The sequence below is a fragment of the Pinus tabuliformis genome, chromosome 8 (assembly GCF_031772625.1).
Source record: "Pinus tabuliformis cultivar Carrire ecotype Pingquan chromosome 8, CPIR1, whole genome shotgun sequence".
NCBI classification, from domain to species: domain Eukaryota; kingdom Viridiplantae; phylum Streptophyta; class Pinopsida; order Pinales; family Pinaceae; genus Pinus; species Pinus tabuliformis.
Genome location: NC_142294.1, coordinates 146,430,150 through 146,452,652, shown reverse-complemented (window position 1 = coordinate 146,452,652; position 22,503 = coordinate 146,430,150).

Below are 22,503 nucleotides of genomic sequence, written 5' to 3'. Positions count from 1 at the left end.
AGTTAATAAGGGAACACATGAGGAAAGATGCATCACAAACTCGAAGGCAAGTAAGCTATCAATCCAAAGTGATAGTTAAACCAACATCACATTTCAGTAGGATTCATACATACTTATACAGAGAAGTCCATTCGTGCATGTGTATGCAAACAGATACATATATCATTAGAATAAGCAAGTTAGCTAAAATATAATAACAACTTACGCATGAAATCTAATGGCTCTATTATATTAAGAAGTGAAAGTTCTAATCATACAATACAACCATGACCAACCACTATTCCCGACAGCGGAATGTTACAGTCACCGCCGCCTGTTCCTCCAAAGAGATATACTAGCTCTACACTATGGAGAAGCCAAGGCTCATTACAATACTCTCCAAGCTGCATCTAGGATACTCCTATTGGAAGCTTGGCTGACCAAAAGCCTATACAATGAGGTATGAGGTACTATATATAGAAAAGGGTGGGGTGACCCTTGTCATTCCCTTTTGTGACTGTTCACCTATCCTCATGACTCTTCAACTACTATATGACTGTTACATTCAACTTTTGACACTTGAACTTCCACTTGACAAGATGTTACATTACAATATGTATATGTACCCATGTGAGACAAAATAGGCTTTAGCAAGCCATGCAAGACATCACTAAGACTCAGATAGTTGTGGGAAGACCAACTCTTCAAAATCTTGGCGATGATCGACAATGTCGAACTGATGCCAAGCTTGGTCATCTGTGATGGTTTCCATGCACTTCAATGGTGACATCCTACTGAAAGAAAACTCTTGGCTTTATTGCATATGGGTACACTGATATGGCTCCTCTATCCAACTCATTTGATAACATGCGCATCATCACCTTGTGTAGAAATTTTGAATAATAAACACTTATTCACAGAGATTATCCCGATTATACACTATTTTGGAATACATGCACAATACATAATCTCCTCTACGTTGATCATCAATTGAGCAACATTAAAAACAATGAAGCATCAATCGCATGCACACATTAACACAGTATGTAACCCGGGGAAAGCTTACAGCTGAAAACCCCACACTATCTGCATATTAATGATTGAGAACATGTAACAATACATAGTACAATACTCCTCACAAGTACTCAGTACTATCTCCACTTGTTACACACAAAACTAGCTCAGATTGGAACAAGTCACAGGTTCAAATCTCCTCTGCTCCTTTGCCTGACTCTATTGCACAATACCAAGTGAAAATCACCCACACTGGAAATCACGTGAGCACAGGCTATTTCATTGGGCATATACTGCACAATCCTCATGGGCATACTCAATCCATTGATTGTGCAAGATCTCATGCACAACTATAGTCACAACTGATAGCAATCTCAACCTCTAACACCTGTCTCCACTGAACTGTACATGCACTGAGTTAACTGATGTATTCTTCAGTTGCATTATGAGTTAATAATTATTGAATTAATTTAATCAATTAATTCACATCACTCATCACTAGTCTATTTGCAGTTAGACTAATTACAACTAGTTTAACCAAGTCAAACTGAACACAACTCCATCAACTCCACATCCAACTCCACAGAACTCACATGCATGAGTTCTAACTGATGTCATGCATGCAATAGCTCAACTGACCCACAAAGAAAGCGTATTTCCTTATGACAGCTACATGTGCCACATCTGTAGCTCAAACTGAAGTGCTCCAAGAGGATAAGATAAAGTTTATACTCTAAATATTATTATGAGACAATAATATTTGACTTTTCTATTTTTAGCCTGGCAGTCTAAAAATAGACTCTGATCACTCCGCTGTGAACCAGAAATAGAAGTACATATATTTTTCCCAACATGACCAATCATCCATAAATAACATCCTACAACTCATATACCATGATCCATATGTCTAAAAATAGATGTAGTCTAAAAATAGACTTTGCGCCAACAATACACTGTGGGCCCACTTAGTGAAGGCAACTTCTTTCCACTAAGCTCCATCATCTTGTTGCATTCTCAACACTCCCTCTCAACAAGATATGGATTATCAGAAACCCCTATCCTACCTCAGTGGTATTCGAATTTGCTCCTGGTGAGCACCTTCGTCAAGATATAAGCATCCTAATCCTCCATTGGAATGTATGAAATTAACATGATTCTCTGCTACAGACAATCTCTGATATGATGGTACCTGATGTCAATGTGCTTAGATCTATCATGAAATACTGGATTAGCCAAGAGTTTAATGTAACTTTGGTTATCACAGTAAATCACAGTAGGATCCAAGTGAGAACTGAACAAAGCGACCAAGATCTTCCTCATCGATATAGCCTCGCATGCAGCCACACTTGCTACCATATACTCGGCATCTGCTGAACTGAGTGCCACGGATCTCTGCTTCCTGCTGTACTAAGAAACTGCTGTCGACCCGATACAGAAGACCCCTCCTAATGTGCTCTTTCTGTTCGTTGGGCTCCCTGCTCAATCTGCATCCGCAAAGCCACATAGCTTCACCTCATCCTCCTGTCTGTACCACAAACCATATCCTGATGTGCCTCTCAAATAATGCAATACATTCTTGCCTGCCTTCCAGAAGAGCTTGGTAGGCTTAACTATATCTTGTGAAAGTTGGTTAACATCATAGCATATATCGGGCTGTGTATTGACCAGATACATAAGTGACCCCACCAACTGTCGATAAACAGTGGCGTCCACTTCTTCTGCCGAAGTGGCGTCCTCCTTCCTCTAACCTCCATGAAGAGGAGTATCAACAGGCTTGCAGCCATGCATGTTGAACTTCTCTAGTATCTCCCAAGCATACTTACCCTGAGAAACAAATAGTCCATCACTGCACTGCCAAATTTCCAATCCCAGGAAATAATGAAGGAGGCCCAAGTCCTTAATCTCAAACTCCTTAGCAAGATCATCCTTGCATAAAAGTATCAACAACTCATCACCTGTTAGAATCAAATAATCTACATAAAGTACAATGATAAGCAACTTACCCTCCACCACAATCTGGTATAGGTTAGGATCCACCTCACTCTTGGAGAATCCAAGTCCGGTGAAATAACTGTCTATCCATGTGTACCAAGCACGTGGTGCTTGTTTCAACCCATACAACGCTCTCCTGAGCCCGCACACATGCGACTCGCTGCTGAAGATCTCAAAACCTTCGGGTTGTTCTATGTACACCTCCTCCTCAATGACTTCGTTGAAGAACACAGTCTTCACATCCATCTGATGAATGTGCCATCCCATCTGCGTTGAGAGAGCAAGAATCATCCGTATGGAGGAATACCTTGCAACAGGTGTAAAGGTCTCCTCATAATCGATCCCCTCTATCTATGAAAAGCCTCGAGCAACAAATCTTTCCTTGTACTTCTCCACACTCTCGTCAGCTGCCTGCTTAACTTTGTAGATCCATCTCGAACCCACCACTAATTTCCCTTCCAGTCTAGGAACAATCTCCCATGCACTGTTTCTGACAATCGAATCATACTCTTCCACCATGGCATCTACCCATGCGGGATCCTCCACAGCTTCCTCGAAAGAGGATGGCTCAGTCACAACACATTTGCTCACAAGAGCCATGTATCCAATGTACCGATCAAGTGACTGTCTCTGCCTACGTTGGGATTTAGGTGGTCCTACAACTTTCTCTGCATCTTAAGCCAGTCGCTCATCTTCTGTCAAGCGCTTTCGCCCTCTGATGGTTGGCGCTGCATGAGTGGTATCGTCCACTCCATGAACCTCGTCTTGTGGCTGATCCACGTCCTGAAGCTCATCTTTAGGAACTAATAGCTCCTCATCTACATGCAATTGTAGCTCCCTCTCAAGCGAACACTTCATGGCTTTCTCCTCCTGAAATTTTATATCCTGTCGCACAACAGTCTTACCACTGTCTGGAAAATACACATGATAGTTGTGGGGCATACCAGTGTAACCCACAAATATCCCAACCTCTGCGGTTAGCTCCAACTTCTTCCTGACATCCTTCGCCACATGCATGTAAATGTTAGCACCAAAAATCCTCAAATGAGAAATATCAAGCTTCTTACCAGAATAAGCCTCCTTGGGTGTACTCATGCCAAGTATCCTGTGAGGACAACGGTTCTGCACATAAACTGTTGTATTACATGCTTCCACCCACAAGTGAAGGGGTAGGCCTTGACCATGCAACATCACCCGTGCAGCACCCATGATCGTTCTGTTCTTCCGCTCAACAACCCCGTTTTGTTGTGGGTTATGGGGAGCTATGAGCTCTCTTTGAATCCCTTCTGCACTGCAAAATTCCTTGAACTTACCAGAGATGTATTCACCACCATTATCACTCCTAAGAGCCTTCACTTTCTTCCCCGACTCCTTCTCGACGAGTGCTTTGAACTCATAGAACTTTGAGTATGTCTCGCTCTTCTTCTGCATGAAGAAGATCCAACACTTACGAGAGAAATCATCAACAATAATCACATAATACCTGTGTTTTGCTGTCAAAGCTACTAAGAAAGGTCCACAAATGCTTGTGTGAATTATCTCAAGGATCGTCGTGGCGTGACTATCCTTCTTGTGAAAGGTGGCTTTCACAAACTTTCCCAAGGTACACCCCTTGCACTGATCTGACTATGCAAGAGTGCCTTTAGGAAGCCCTATAGTGATCTGCTACAATATCTTCAAGGCTCCATGGTGAAGGTGACCCAATCTCCTGTGCCACAGCTCACCATCATCCCGGCTCACCAATCCTTCTGCCTTGTATGCCATTGCTGCACATCCATCTACATGCAACTGATAAAGTTTCCTCACTCGAACCCCTATCTTCCGGGTTTCTCCAGTTGTCTTGCTACGCAGGAAAGCCTTTCCCTCACTAAAAACAACATCATATCCCTTGTCTTCTAACATCGCCACAGAGATAAGATTCTTCCTCAATCTTGGAACATGCATCACTTCCTTCAATACGAAGGGTTTACCAGACTCCCTCTCAAAGGAAATGGTACCGATACCGATCACACTATATCTACCATCATCGCCCATCTCGATGTGCACTCCAAGATCTTTCTCCTCCAGGTCAGAAAACAAATCTCGATCTCCTGTCATGTGAAAAGATGCACCACTGTCCAAGAACCACACCAATCCCATCACACTTGAAACCAAGCATGCGATCAATGAAAAATCAAGCTCAAACTGCGAGGCTATAGCCTCTCTTGCTGCAGATTCAGCAGCTTGCTTGTTCTTCTTCTTTTGCGGACAATTAGTGGCATAGTGTCCGTGCTGGTGACAGTGAAAGCACTTCACCTTGGACATGTCTTGCTTCTTGCCTTTCACACTGGACTGAGAAGCTTTCTTGTTCTTCCCCTTCTTTGCTTTGGCAGCCAAAGCACAATTTTCTTCATCAGTTCCCTTTGATGAAGATCCGTCCCTGGTATTCCACCTGATCTCCTCCTGCACAAGATCTGACCAAAGTCTCTCCCATCCCGGCAATTTCTCCCGACCATTGACAGAGTCCTGATAGGAATGCCAACTCTTTGGAAGACCAAGGAGATCCAAGCTCACCAAGTCCTCATCATTGACAATCACCCCACACATCCCAGTTCATCCCTACACTGAGTGAACTTCGTGAGATACTTGGGCATACTGTCTCCCTTCTCACATTTGATTTTTCTGAGTTTATCTTTGAGCGCCAACTTCCTCTGATCGCTCTTTCTTTGGAATAGATCTGTCAATGCTTTCCACATCAAGTATGGAGAAGTCTTACCATGCAGACTGGACATAATGTGATCCTTCAGGCCCTCCAACAGTATCCTTTGACACTTTGCTATCTTCTTTTGCCAAGCATCAACCTGCGCAGCATCAGTAGGCTTTGGGACATCAGCCTCTATGAAATCCTTCAACCCATTATCATCCAACACTGCCTCCATCCTATCCTTCCATGCAATATAGTTCGAGCTGCCCTCAAGAGCATACTCCAATCGCAATCCATTGAAAGACATTACCACGTTGATACCAAGAAAACACTGCTGCAAATTCGAATTCCACCAGCTCCAAACTCAACCGCCTCTAATCTAAGATTCGTGAGAACAAAGTATTTCTCATACAGAGATTGATTGTATGGGCTTTTACCGGATATCTCACCTTCTAAACAAAGGATGAATCCACCGGCTACTTGGCCCGATTACAAACTCTGCTTGAAGAAATAAGATGTAAACACTTTCTGAATAGTTGATCTGATGATCAACAGCTCTGATACCATGTAGAAATTTTGAATAATAAACAATTATTCACAAAGATTATCTCGGTTATACACTATTGCAGAATAAATGCACAATACATAATCTCCTCTACGTTGATAATCAATTGAGCAGCATTAAAAACAATGAAACATCAATTGCATGCACACATTAACACAGTATGTAACTCGGGGAAATCTTACAGCTGAAAACCCCACACTATCTGTATATTAATGATTGAGAACATGTAACAATACATATTAAAAGACTCCTCACAAGTACTCAGTACTATCTCCACCAGTTACACACAAAACTAGCTCAGATTGGAACAAGTCACAGGTTCAAATCTCCTCTGCTGCTTTGCCTGCCTCTATTGCACAATACCAAGTGAAAATCACCCACACTGGAAATCACGTGAGCACAGGCTATTTCACTGGGCATATACTGTGAAATCATCATGGGCATACTGAATCCATTGATTGTGCAAGATCTCATGCACAACTATAGTCACAACTGATAGCAATCTCAACCTCTAACACTTGTCTCCACTGAACTGTACATGAACTGAGTTAACTGATGTATTCTTCAGTTGCATTATGAGTTAATAATTAATGAATTAATTTAATCAATTAATTCACATCACTCATCAGTAGTCTCTTTGCAGTTAGACTAATTACAACTAGTTTAACCATGTCAAACTGAACACAACTCCATCAACTCCACATCTAACTCCACAAAACTCACATGCATGAGTTCTAACTAATTTCATGCATGCAATAGCTCAACTGACCCACAAAGAAAGTGTATTTCCTTCTGACAACTGCATGTGCCACATTTGTATCTCAAATTGAAATGCTCCAAGAGGATAAGATAAAGTTTATAGTCTAAATACTATTATGAGACAATAATATTTGACTTCTCTATTTTTAGCCTGGCAGTCTAAAAATAGACTCTGATCACTCCGCTGTGAACCAGAAATAGAAGTCCATCTATTTTTCCCAACATGACCAATCATCCATAAACAACATCCTACAACTCATAGACCATGATACATATATATAAAAATAGACATAGTATAAAAGTAGACTTTGCGCCAACAATACCCTACGGGCCCACTTAGTGAAGGCGACTTCTTTCCTCTAAGCTCCATCATCTTGTTGAATTCTCAACACCTTGAGTTTAGCTAGACTAGCAACTTATAGATGCAGAGTGTCTATGCTGATCTCTAAGTGTGTGCCAGTGACCATCCACATTAACTTCTCAAAATACATGTTCAACTCTAGTCAGAATTGCTTCTTGTCTTTGCCTCCATGAGAGTGCCAAATGGGTGGGATCACTTGTGTGCGCACAATGACATCCATGCTCCTGAATACTCTTGCATGCGATTGAAAACATTGATCATCCTTTCTTCTCCATCCTAGCTGCTATATTGGTCCATAACTTGTATGGGCACATTTCCAGCAGTCTGTGCATGTTGTGCCTCCTATTGTGCATGTTCCCATTGGAACTCATTCTCTCATCTATGCAGCTCTAGTTTTTCTTTGAGTTACCGCTTCAACACTTGCAACTCCTTCTTTGTCTCTCTCTCTACCTTCACACGATCCTCTCGTCATGTTGTTACCTCATAGCCTCAGTCTCCAAATCTACTTTCATCACAAGTGGATCTGCTTGAGCTTGCAACTTTATCCTACCTCTGTGCTATCAACAACCTTCCTCTTGCATTTTTCAAATGCATGTGTGCTACCTTTTGTTGCTGCTAATGGTGCTGCTTGCTCTGACACTGATGCCATTTCAACTTGATATCCTTTCCCATGAACAACTTTATTTTTTCATAGATATGCCAGTTTATAGAAACGTGGTCAATTGCATCCCCAATTATGCTCTGAGCAGTGTCTTTGACTCTGCTCTCTTGGAAGCCATTGTACCTGTGATGCTGAGAGGTAGATGAACACCTCTGATACCTAGAGACTTAGAAAACCTCATGACAAGAAATATGTCAGCCAAAAACCAAAACAGACTAGAGGACTGACATGCAACATACCTCTGTGAATGTTTGTGAAGATTGCACAATTTTCACTGGGAGGCTAGGAGACTGACTACCAAAACTATGCAATTCATAGTCCAAGCTGTTGGGAGGCTGAACGATTGTTGTAACTGTGAACACATAGTCCAGTCTAGCTTGCTAAGGACTGAAACTATGTAATGCGCAATTTTTGGGACCAGCAAGGCACTGCCTCCCAAAATTGCGCAATCCAAGCATGGAGGTTAGTGCTGGGCCAAACTTACATAATTTTTGGAGGGAAGGTAGAGCCCTCACTTCTAGAAATATGCAATTCTAGCCGGCCAACACAAGGTTCGGGCTAAGGCAGCACAGACCCGCCGGAGACTAAAAACACAAGAATTTTGAATGCATGGTGATACTGAGTGTAAACAAGAGTGAATGATTATGCATGCAAATAATAAGTACAAGATTCAAAAACTGGGAAAGCATGCATGTGTGTGAAGCGAGTCAGCAGAATGGCAACCATCAGTGCAAAAACAATGTCATGCAGGTGACAACAGTGAGATGCAAACAAAAACTTAAATGATGCTTATACAAGCTAACATACAATTAAATGACAATAAGCACTCAATGAAATGAAGTAGACAACACTTACACAAGCCGAAATAAAAAAAGCAACAAAAATGCAGTGCAAGACATGCATAGCGTGCTTGCCCTGAAACAACTGAGCTGAATGTGCTGATGAATCCTAGATGTGATGTGGGATGTCAAAGTTGCAATAGAAATGTGAGGAATGAGCTCTACCACGTTCGGTTCATAATTTTTTATTGAAGTTATGACACACATGTCACAAATCTAGGAAAATCAACACTTGGCAGGAGGTTTCTAAAATGAGCCTTGCATGTAAGCTCCGCTGCTAAAAATAGATCCCTAAGCATAGGGATTATTTTGTATTTTTCCTTGGGAAAAATAGTCCATGCATGAAAATATTTTTTTCTCGGTCCCAGAGGAAGCCAATCAACCTGAAGGCACATGCATCAGTCTCCGAGCCTAGGATGGAAAATTACACAATTCCTGGGCTGAGCTAGGCTATCTGTCCCAGAGGGATTGCACAATTTCTAGGGTCAACAGGTGACTGCCTCCTAGAATTTCTCAATTTATGGGTTGAGAAACATTGTTGGGTCAGATTGCATAGTTTTCTAGAGGAATACTACCTGACTGTTGTGCGTAATTCTGGAGCCCGGCAGGTTGCCACGCTGGTTTCCGCAATTTTTGGAGGGAAGGCTGGTTCCCCTCCAGAATTGTACAATTTTCTAAGGGAATATTGACACACTTATTTATGCAATTCTTGAGCTCAGTGGGTTGGCCATATGATTTTAGCAATTTCTGGAGGGAAGGCCAGTTCCCCTCCATAATTGAGCAATTTTCTAGGGGAGTTGCTTGGCTAGCACATGGTCTAAGTCCAGAAAGATAGCTTGTGAGTAGAGTGAAGAAAACTGACAAGCACAGGTTGACAAGACACTGAGAAACAACTGAAGCTTATATTCTTGACGGTGCAAGACATGTTGTTGAAGATGGTTGGTAGGGAGGCTCCAAAACAAAACTAAGGCAAAATTTTGGAGGGTGTTTGTAGCTACTACAACAGTTTACTACCTATACATGATTTTATTTATTTCATCATTTTTCATAGAAGACACTTAATGTATAGATAGATAAACTCATAAGAACTTAAATATATAAACTGCAAATTATTTTGAAGGCTTCCTATATATTCCTACAATGTTTACTATTATGTAAAAATCATTAATTGGAATTATTTTTCTACTTTTTCAATTTCGACAAGTAATAGCAGTAATTATAAACCCATTAAAAGGAAAAAGCAAGTAAAAAGAATAATAATTTTCTTTATCAAAGTATACAATTCTATAGTATCACAATTAATGTAACTTTTTTCTGCTATATTCATGAAAATTATGATTTCAACTGTAATAAGGAGAAATATTCATAAACTTTGAATTTTAAACAAGTCACAAATGTTGAGCCCAATGTTTCAACTTGATCAAAATAAATTCTGGAAAATATTACAGAAGCACTTCCACTCCTCCTAGCCATAGAAATTTTCCTCCACTTACGAAAATTCACCCCTGAGCCAAAATCTTTGCAAGTTTTCTTTTTGTCCTCCTTATGTGTATCCACAATTTCCCTATGTTCTCTCTTTTTTCTTCACAAATTAAAAAAGAAAAAAATTACACCTCCTATTGTACCATTTGGTAGTTAGTAACTACCTCCACCTCACCTAGTAGGTGGCAGGTCATTATTGAGCTCATTTATGAGTTCAACTTCTCACTTCCAAGGAAAACCTCTTGTCTTTTAGGGAAACTATGTATCTCACTTATCCATATTTAATTAATCCAAAATTCTAGATTGAGTGTCTAGGACTTTATAAATGGGTAATTAATAATTAACATTAACTTGTAGCCATCAACTCTTTCAGCCAAGTGTCCCTTCTATAATAATTCCATATTTTCTTTATTTACAAATAAACACAATAATTACAAATTTTCTTTTTTTCATGTTGATAAGTAATAAATTATTGATATTTTGTTCCCAAAAATAATTTCCACAAATAATTACATATATTTACAACACATACAATAAAATGTTTTCAAGGATATGACACTCTCCCCCTCCTGAATTTCACATCATCCTGGTGTCTTGTTTGCAATTAAAATGTAGATCGATATGCTTCTTTAAAAGAATTATCCAATTCTCAGGTAGCCTCTTGAGGGCTCAAATGTTTCCATTATACTTTTACCTAAGTTATGACTTTATTTCAGAGCATGACTTCCCTCTACTCTAGAATATGTAGGGGCTCTATTAGGAATTCTCCCTCTGGTTCTACATATGTAAGATTCCAATCAACTACATGAGATGGGTCATGTGCACAATTTTTCAACAAAGATACATGAAATACATTACGAAATTTAATATTGGTTGGTAGGGCTAGATGAAAGGCCAGAGGTCAAATTATGGTTAACACCTCAAAATATCAAAAATATCTAAGTGATAACTCAGCACCACTACAAAGTATAAATGCTTTTTTTTTGTGTTTAACTTTTAAATATTCATGTTATCCCACATTAAACTCTTTATAAATTATGTTCAAGTCTGCACACCTCTTATGATGATCTTGGGATGTTTTCAATTTTATTTTAACTTTCTTGACCACTTCTTCCATTTTCTTTAACATATCTGGTCCCAAGACCAATCAATCTTCAATATGATCCCAACTTAGGTGTACTTTTCATCTTCTTCCATACATCACTTTTGAAAGACTCATTTTCAAGGACGTTTGGTATCCATTATTAAAAGAAAATTATACTAAGTGAAAATAATCCTCCCATTTAGTATGTTTGTTCCTAACATACATACTTAACATATCCTCTAATATTTGATTGGTCCATTCTATTTGGGCATCAGCTTGAGGATGGCAATATGTACTAAATTTTAACTTTGTTTCCATACCTTCGAAAAACCCTTTAAATAACAACAAAGTATAAGTGTGTTTTTTTGTGTTACTTTTAAATGCACATGCTATCCTATATTAAACTCTTTATAAATTAGGTTCAAGTCTACATAGCTCTTCTCATGATCTTTGGTTGTTTTCAATTTTTTTTAACTTTCTTAACTACTTCTTCCATTTTCTTTAACATATCTGACCCCAAGACCAATCTATCTTCAGGATGATCCCAACTTACTCGTACTTTGCATCTCCTTTCCATACATCACTTCAGAAGGGCTCATTTTCAAGGATGTTTGGTATCCATTATTATAATAAAATTCTACTAAGTGACAATAATCCTTCCATTTAGTATGTTTGTCCTTAACTTGCATCCTTAACATATCCTCTAATATTTGACTGGTCCTTTCTATTTGGACAACAGTTTGAGGATGGTAGTATGTACTAAATTTTAACTTTGTCACCACACCTTCATAAAACCCTTTAAACAATTGCAAAGTCTAAGTGTGTCTTTTTGTGTTTAACTTTTAAATGTACATTCTATCCCACATTAAACTCTTTATAAATTACGTTCAATTCTACATAGCTATTATGATGATCTTGGGTTGTTTTCTATTTTTATTTAACTTGCTTGGCCACTTCCTCTGTCTTATTTAACATATGCAGCCCCAAGACCAATCTATATTTCAGATGATCCCAACTTAGGTGTACTTTTCATCTTCTTCCATAAATCACTTCAGAAGGGCACATTTTCAAGGATGTTTGGCATCCATTATGATAAGAAAATTCTACTACGTTAAAATAATCATCCCATTTAGTATGTTTGTCCGTAACATACATCTTAACGTATCCTCTCATATGCGATTGGTCCTTTCTATTTGGACATCGGTTTGAGGATGGTGAAATTTACTTAATTTTAAACTTGTTCTTAGACCTTAAAAAACCCTTTCGAAAACTTGGGTGTGAACTTTGTATCCCTATTTGAGATTACAATTTTAGGTATCCCATGGAGACTGAAAATTTCTCTCATGAATATCTATACCATGTTTATTGCTTTAAATTTGGATTTTACATGGATAAAGTGTTATTCTTTACTGAGCATATGAGCCACAACCATAATTGAGTCACATTTCCTCCTAGTCTTTGGTATTCCATTAATGAAATCCACTGAAATTTCTCATATTTCCATTTTGGAATGGGTAGGGATTGCAACAACCCAACAAGGTGTTGATGAGAAGCCTTGACTTGATGAAACTCAAGACATTTAGCCACATATTTTGTTGCCTCATTTTTCATATTTGGCCAGTTAAAATCCATTTTTAACACAGTAATCAACTTTTTTTAGCTAGGATGGCCAGCTATTGGATTTTTGTACAACTCATATAAAACAAAAAATTTAGATTTATATCATTATGCTCATAAATTATTCCTTTAGACAATAATATGCCTTTTATATATTGAAAAACACACCCCTCTTCATCCATTGTGTCAATTTTCTAAATTTTTTCCATGATTTTCAGGTATTTTTAATTACAAATCATAGCCATTTTTATTTTATCTATTAATTTTGTCGACCAACTTGCTGTTGATGTAGCACAAATTTGATTAAGATTTCTGCTTGAAGCATCAATTATTTTGTTTTCCATTCCTTTAATATTTGTAATCTAAAAATCAAATTCACTAATAAATGATAACCATGTTCCTTTTCTATCATTTAGATTAGGTTGATCAAATAGATATTTGTGTAGAAATATATCAAAATTTGTAGCTTCTAATGAATTCGGACTAAAAAAAATAGACACCAATTTCTTCTACTCAATTTGTGGAAGAGAAAACATACAATAGAACACATGCAATAATTTAATCACATTGAACACAATATTTTTAATGGGGAACCCAATTGGAAAAAACCCCTTCTCTATTTGTACTGTATCAGATGAAAATAATGATCTATTACAAAGACAACTTCAACCCTTCAAGCTCAACGCGCACTGCAATATTCATCTCCTCCTAAATCTTCTCTAGCCATAACTTGGCCAAAATATGCCTCCCGCTTCATCCTATTTCATTGCTCAATTACTGCTCCTAAAGAATAGGAAGAACCCCTATTTTCTTGCGCAATCCCAAGAGAATTCCCCACCTTCTACATGCAAAATTTGTACACTCACTAGTATATAATAATGATTACATTGATTCCTCTTTCCTCCAATCAACTAGGAAATTCAAATTCCGTGCAAATAGGGCTATATTTAGTAAATTGACTAGTTAACTTAAATCAATGAGTTAACGACAGTTAAAACTACTCAAATGAACTCTTACTGACTTTATTCATGACTAGAGCTCAGATAACTCATTTTCACTAACTATAAGGCTAGTAGATTGGTAGATATTAGCAATAAATTCATGAAGAACTCTACTTCTCTCCCAAAAAAAATAATTCAATGACTTAACTAACTCACTTGGACATGTCACTCGTGCTAACTGCAACTCAAGTCATCCTGCTGATTTGGAAATTCAAATTTATCCTATGATAAAGGCACAATTAAAATTAACCCTTTTCTTTGGACAATTTAACACTCCCTCTTATCAAGGAAAGTGTTATGAACAATCCCAATCCTACTCCTCTGTAGGAATGTATTGTAACATAATTAACACTCCCTCTCATTATCGTTGTTTTTACTGCAACTAAGAAGCATAAATAATACTATATCAACTATGTATTTGTAATTCAATTGTCTCCCAATATATAACTACATCAAATAACACTAATCCTTCTACTACTAAATACCATGCACCCCTATATGAAGCGTAATGATTAATGACAAGAGTATACTTCAAATGTTTCTACTCTCTTATGGACGTTGCCCAAATATTTGCAACTCTCAACTAAGGCTCTACATCACCCAACCTCACCCTTGGAGGTACGGTTGCATAAATGGAAAAATCTACCTCTTGCTTATAGATATTTTTAACTAAAACACCAATTTGTTTTACTTTTCCAGTAGCACCGTACTTCAAATATACCTTACCTCTACTAAACACCACATCACATCCTCTATATTCAATTACAACTACATAAACTATAGTTTTCTTCAGATTGGACACATACATTACATCCTTTATGTCAAGATGGGATTCTGTTTCCCTCTTAAAGGTGACAATACCAATACATTTAGTACTATATCTTCCATCACCTCCAATTTCTATGTGTAATTGTAGGTCCTTCTCCTCTAAGATATTAATGAAATCCTTATTTCCTATCATATGATATGAAGCACCAGAGTTTATGTATCACTCACTCCCTCTCACTATGGTTGTCACACAAGAAATTAGGGTGAAATACAACTCATATTGTAATGTGAGAGCATCTCCTCTTGTTGCTCTTACAGGATCCTTACTATATTTCTTATGTGGAGATTTGGTTGTAGGTTGTAGTACCACGTAGAAATAACTAAAATTTTGCAACTGCTAATGAACTCAGACTGAAGAAAATAGACACGGATTTATTCTACTATATCTATGGAAGGGAAAACATACAATAGAAACACATGAAATCATTCAGTCACAATGAATATAAATCTTTCTTATTAGGGAACCCGATTGGGGAATATCCCTCCTCTGTCTTGCCTTATATCATATGAGACAATGATCAATTACAATGACAACCTCAATCCTTGAAGCTCAACCTACAATGCAATAATTACATTGACCAAGAATTATAGAAAATAGGCCTCCAACTTATTCCTATCTCCTTGCACAATTCTTGAGGAAATTAGCTCCTAAAAATAGGTAAATCTCCTTTTTCTTTACATAAATCAAAGAGAAATTACTGACTTGCTCAAATGCCAATCATGTACACTCAATAGTATAAAACGCATAATTACAATGTTGAATTTTTCCTCCACTCAACTAAGAAAATTGAATTGCATGCATTACTAGGGCTATTGTTAGTAAATTGGCTTGTTAACCGAGAGATCAATGAGTTAAAAATAGTTACCACTACTCAAATAAACTCCTACTGACTCTATCCATGACTAGAGCTCAAATAACTAAGTTTCACTAACTATAACTTGACAAGATTACTAGATCTTAGCAATCAACTCATGCACAACTCTAGTTCATTCTGACAAACTAAAATTGACTAACTTAACTAAGTGACTTGGCCATGTCACTCCTACTAACTACAACCCAATTCATCCTGCTGATGTGGAAATTCAAATTTCTCCATTTGAGTAAGGCACAAGTCAAATGGTTAAGTCCCACTAGCACAATTGGTTGAGGATGGACCTTGTCAGAAAGGTGACCCTAGATCAAACCTCATGGGGGGGTGGTTACGCCATGTGCTAGGGGGAGGAGACATGCTAAAAATTCCAGTCAGCTAAGGGCTAGTGTGGCCTAGGATGAGTGCAATCCCCGGGTGACTTTGACGGCTCAGATGCCCCTAGGTCATAGCTACGCAAGCCATAGTCAAACCTTAAGGATCACGGACAAGTTTAAAAACAAAAAAAATTATCACAAGTCAAATGAAGCCTTTTATTGCTACAATTTAACACTCCCTCTTAGCAAGAAAAGGGTTTTGAACAACTCCAATATTGGTCCTATGTAGGAATCTATTGTAACACAACTAACACTCCCTCTCAATGTTATTCTTGCTACAACCACAATTGCAATTAAGAAGCATCCAAAATGTGTAATCAACTACATCTTTGTGTTGCAGTTGTCTCCTAAGGGTTGACTACATCACGAAACATTGATCCTTCTACGCTGAATACTATGGGCCCATGTAGCAAGGGAAATGATCCATGAGAAGAGTATACTTCAGCTATTGTTGCTCTCCTATGCACACTTCCAAAATCTTTGGAACTCTGGACTGAGGCTCTACATCACCCCACGTCACTCTTGGAGGTATGGCTACGTACATGGCGAAATTTTCCTCTGGATTTTCAATATTTTTAACTTCAAAACCAATTTGTTTTACTTGTTCAGTAGCATCATGCTTCATATATCCCTTCCATGTACTTAACTCCACATCATACCCACTTTCTTCAAGTACAACTACAAAAACTAGATTTTTCTTCAAACCAGGCACATACATTACATCCTTTAGGTGAGGATGGTAGCCTAACTCCCTCTTAAAGGTGACAATGCCAATATCTCTGGTACTATACCTTTCATCATCTCCAAGTTCTATGTGTAATTGTAGGTCCTTCTCCTCTAATCATGTTAGGTACCTATGATATTAGTGTAGCCCCCCTATTGTTTTTGTTGTGTCGATGTAGACACCATATTTCTATTGTTGTTCCCCATAGAACCCCACTATTGTTATTGTTGTTTCCTTACATTATTATTGTTATGTAGGTTCTTATTATATTCTAACCCCTTAGACTCCTATATATACCAAGGAGGTATTTGCATTTGTATCATCCAATAGATGTTCATTTATGTTGTTGTAGTGTTTTCTTCTCAAAGATGTATGAAAACAATCCATTTAAGATTGTGGATGACAAACAATATCAATAATATAAATGGATGCTAAACATTGTAGATCTGCAACAAATGATAGAAACAAAACCTGCCAATGTCCTCATCTATGCCACAATCATAGTTAAACAACAAAATAAATAGTGATACTTCAATCATCCAATGGAAACCATATATACAAAGAAGAGTTTTTATTATAACACTTGTGAAGGGAACAAATAAATGTTATCAGTCCCCCTCTATGGGATGGGTTCTTGGCTATCCTCAAACACCTTCAGCTTGTGTAGAGTCACTCTCATCTATAATGTGTAAACCCAACAAAAATACGGTGTGCGAGAATGAAAATAATCAGAGTTACAGCAATGAGTGCAACAATGAAAATAATAAAAAGTGAATAATGAATGGAAAACCCTTCTATTTATAACAAAATATTGAGTTATCCTCGAATAATGAGCAATAATAAAATATTATTAACCCCATTCTTGGAATAACTACTTGGAATATTTTATTATATTTGGTTAGTAGGGAAAAAGTATTTAAACTTTTATTTATAAATAATAATAAAGAAATGATTTATTTATCATCTCAAGGAATTGGTGAAGGAATAATAAAAAATAAGGATTTATTTAATTACTCCTAAGGGATTTAATCAAATTTGAGAAAGAATAATAATTAATTAGTGATTGATTAATTATTCTTAGAGAAAAATAAGATAGTTAATGAATTATCTGTTTATTTTTCATGATTGGGTCAAATATGACAAGGAATAGTTAATTAAACCAATGGTTTAATTAATTATTCCTAGAAGAAAGTCAAATAAATACTGATTTATTTAATTATTCTTCATGCGTTTAACTATAAATTACCTAACAAAGGTGGTTTATTAAGTAATTTCTCACATTGAAAGAAATTCTACTATGGTAAAATTGGTTTTACATGGTGTACTTCGATCCATCTAGTAAATTATGCTAGATGATCAATTTTTTGGGGATAACAGATTTCCCCCCAACGTAGGAATGTTGCGAGAAAAACGTATGACCGAAGTACATTGTACAGATACAATTACTAGACAACACAGGGGAGTTAGAGAGAGAGAGAGAGAGAGAGAGAGAGAGAGAGAGACCAATAAAGATGATGTGAAAGAGGATAGGGATAGAGGGGGTGAGACTAATGAAAGTATCCTTTTATGTTGTGGTACCGAAGCTCAATGAGGCAGGGGAGGCATACCCATACCCACCAAGATAACTTAATACAAAAATAATGGTGCTCCCAGAAACATAGAACTAAGAAGTGAAGTACTTGTTGAATGGTACATGACATGCTGGCATAGCAGAGCCAGAAAATAATACAATGTGTCCCATATACATAATGCACCTGGAGAAACATGAGCCATGAATGAATACAATAATATAAGAGTACATGAGATATAATGGCCCTTCACTCAAAACATGGGTGGGAGGGTAAAACAACTGAAGAAGGCTTGTTGAACAAGGAAGGGATCTGCAAAACTAGATGGGTTATCTGAAGGAGATGTGAATGCTATGAACACTGTGATCGGTAGGAACCCAACCCATAAAATATGTGGAATTGCATCTAAGGTTGTCGTATAATAGGAATATATTGGGGCATGTGGGGGGCTACCTGAAGGGCCACCCCCTCGTGAGGTCTGAAACATCTCACACATGCCTAGGAATCATTGGTACGATCTGCTGCATCACTGGACCATCAAGTGTATGAATCGCAAACATGAAACTACCAAGTCAAAGGGCAATAATGAGTCCCTTTGCTTGATCTAAGGCACCGAACAAGAATAGAATCTCAAACCAAGGTACACCACCCTCTAGGCCATTCTTCTAGAATAAATGAGTTGATGTTGACATAATAGGTCCCGAGATAGGTGAGGAAATGAGGATCCTCAAATAAGGCATGATGGAAAATAATAATGTGACTAATGGACTGAGACCAGGGACAATGGGTAAAGTCATATTAAGGGAAAAATGAATGACTTCCCTTGTTAGAGCATAAAGTGCATGGTTGCCCTGGCAGCCACTGGCTCAATTCTGAAGGGGATAGGGACAGTATGACTGGAGGCCAAAATGGGCAACACAGGATGAATGGTATGAAAATATGGAGGGAATATTGTGACATGATAGAATGGTATCTGAAACAAACTCCATGGATGCAAGGGTGAGTCATCCTGGATGCTATGAACAAGGGTGACTCGATGACACTGCCACACATGAGTAAGTGATGGTTACTCATCAAGAAAATTGACACAAGGTATGAAAAGTATTAAGAGGAGGTGGACCTTAATGTACAAGTCTCTTTATGAAGCAATTTGATTTTGAGAGGCGACGAAGTGACCCCTCTTGGAAAAATGACTTCCTGGTGAAGTGTCAAATCATTAAAGTCTAAGGAAGACCCATTATAGTACTTGATGAGAGATTTCCAATGGTGTTGATTGTTCATCAAACTAAGATATGGTTTGGTCACAATGGGTACCAGAAAAATTGTGAGTTTTTCTGTGAAAGGGCATTTTCCCTCCAATTTGAATTGATTTTCTAAGTGAGCTGCAGTGAATTTAGAGTTGAGGAAGAGGCCCTAAACCTTGTGGATCTTGCAGTAGACAAAATAACCATTGGAATCAGGATCTGTGACTTTCAAGTAGGTGGCCTTACGCATCTCTTGAATTTCAGTGGTTTATTTTGTGATTTTTGGCACCTAGTAGCTCCCTGGGAGAGCCCTGCTCCTCTTCATGGTCACATCACACTTTTTTGGTCCAGAAATGCAATCTGGCTTGTAGGAAATAGGTGAAAACCTATGAGCACACTTCGTTTGGGAAGAAAAATTCACTTTGGAGCTGAAAAGAGGGTTGGTCTACTGACATGGTGGGGGTTGTAGGTTGATCAGTGTAGACCAATGTTTTATTCTCTGAACTGACAAGACATGTGGTTTTTTGCAGGCATGGAAGAGCTAAAAATCAACTGCTATGAATGAGACATGGATGCTCTTCGACCTGAGATCTAGAGGGATTAGGGGGTTTGAGGGGCATTGACTCTTTATGAGGTTCCCAACTTGGTAGAGAACCCAATGATGAGGGCAGGTGAGCCCTTGCTACCAAGAATTATGAGTTATTAGGATCCATACTAGGAGGTATTTGTCATGCAGGGGCATAAGATTGAGCTCACATTAGAAGATATTTATTTCTTGATCGGGTTGCCTCCCCTCAGAGTGGTGGGGAATATTCATCCTGTGTTGCCTCATGGGAGGAACATTATTTTGTGTAGTGCTATTGTCCACAGAATGTACATGTCAAGGGAACGACTATCCCTAATGGTGATCTAGAGAGGATAGAGACACAGGCTGTTGATGCAGTTGTGTTGCGGGTCTTGGGCCACCATTCATTCCACCACATCACTGGTAGGCAGATGATGTTGGTTGAGAGTGTTCTTGTCAGGACCTACTATGGGTGGGCCCAGATGATGTTGTTGTCGGTGAAATGATAGTTAAATCTATGTAGGCAAGTGAACTGTGACTGAGATTTTGGTACAGTACTATGTACGTTATTCTTTGAGAAGATACCCACCATTCGTCATCATGTACAGACTATGATGGGGGCCCACAAGGGACCAGGATGCGCTGCTGGGGGCAGCTACTATGGAGAGGAGGAGGAGGAGGGGGAGTCGGATTGGGTGTTCCGACCAAAGTTTTTCACATATTGGGATCAAATGCCCCTCTACATTGAGGATTACCCTTATAGCGAGATGAACTATCAAGTAGATCCAGACTTGCCACTTATACCCAGGCGAGCATGGGGATCAGACAATAAGTATTAAGTTGTTAGTTTTAGGGTGAATTTCATACTTCTATCACATGTATATGGTAATAAGTGTAAAATATGTGTTATGAAGACATAACATCGGTAAAATCGGTAGGATATGGATGACGAGCCACAATTCCTATTGGTTGTGGAGCATGATTATCATCCTAATTTATAGGTCTTTGTTTCAGCCGGATGTATACCTCAGGAAGATTGTACACCCCTCCATGCGGGGGTGTGGGGGGGACTTCCCCCCCCCTCCCCCACGCGAGGGTTCCGGGGGGCCCATCCCCCCTAGTTGGGGGGTTTGGGTGCCAGTGGTCCCCCGGCGTGGGTTTCGGGGGCAATGCCCCCGAAGCTAAAAACAAATGTAAAATTGCCTTGTAAAAGTATAGTAATTTCTAGTCAATCTGGGTAATTCATTAGGCGGATGATTTGATGGTAGAATTTACGTTTATTTTATGGTTTTTTGCCCTAGAAGGCAACCCGTCTCTTCGTATGAGGGTCTTGTATTGAGGCTATGATATAGATGTGTATTCTTAGAGCGAGAAATTGATAGGTGAGACTGTGAGAGAAAACAAAGGATATTACAGTGGATCTGCTGTAGGTTGTGTCTCTTCATTTTGCTGGATAATAGAAAGGAAGGACTAGCTGTTTGAGGTGGACGTAGCCCAAACTGGGTGAATCATGTATATCTATGTCTCTCTGGTTTTATGTGTTTGTGATTTTCCGCATATTATATGTCTTGCATTTCTCCGTTATATATATAATTTTTCTAACAACTGGTATCAGAGCCGAAGGTCTATTTGGCTGATAAACTCGTAGGCAAGAAGGGTTCCTCGTTTAAGTGGAAGAAATGGCAGAAGTTGGTAAGTTTAGGGTCAAGAAATTTAATGGCCAAAACTTCCTGGTGTGGAAGATGCAGATGGAAGATTATATGTATCAAAAAGATCTGTACCTACCATTGAGCAAAAAAGCAAAGAAGCCAATGGCTATGATAGATGCAGAATGGAACATTCTCGATAGAAAGGCACTTGGAACAGTATGGTTGTGCCTCGCAGCATCGGTCACCTTCAACATTTCGAAGGAAACAACAACAGAGGGATTGATTTAGGCATTGGCAAAACTATATGAAAAACCATCAGCGTCAAACAAGGTATTTCTAATGAAATGGTTATTTAATATGCAGATGTTGGAAGGTGGATTTGTTGTAGACCATTTAAATGATTTTAATACAGTTACAAGTTAGTTAAGTTCTATAGGGGTAAAATTTGATGATGAAGTTAGAGCTTTGGAATGGTTTAGTAATGGCCATCAGTAACTTTGTTTCTAGATCTAGTACTTTAAATTTTGATGATGTTGTCGGTGCTATCCTTAGCAAGGAAATGCGATGGAAAAGTTCCAGTGAGACATTGCATAATGCTTTGAGTGCAGATTCTAGGGGAAGAAAAATGGAAAGAGGAAAGAG